The following is a 247-nucleotide window of genomic DNA, read 5'->3' on the forward strand; positions in this document are numbered from 1 at the left end:
CCTCCTAAGCTGAATAATAGCCTCTGAATATAACAAGAATAAATTAAGTAAGACGTCTGTGAATGGAAGAGGTTAAAGCTTTGCGAAGGTATTTTCATCATGGGTTTTCAATGAATACTCTTTCCTCTTCAGGGTTGGATGCCTCTTCCTCCCTTTCTTTTGTATACAGTATATTCTCTAATTTCTCTCTCTCTCTCTCTCTCTCTCTCTCTCTCTCTCTCTCTCTCTCATCAGTGTTCATACATTT

Source organism: Coenobita brevimanus, chromosome 24, assembly GCF_032717465.1.
Source record: "Coenobita brevimanus isolate Jiangsu-jjx chromosome 24, ASM3271746v2, whole genome shotgun sequence".
Classification (NCBI taxonomy): Eukaryota; Metazoa; Arthropoda; class Malacostraca; order Decapoda; family Coenobitidae; genus Coenobita; species Coenobita brevimanus.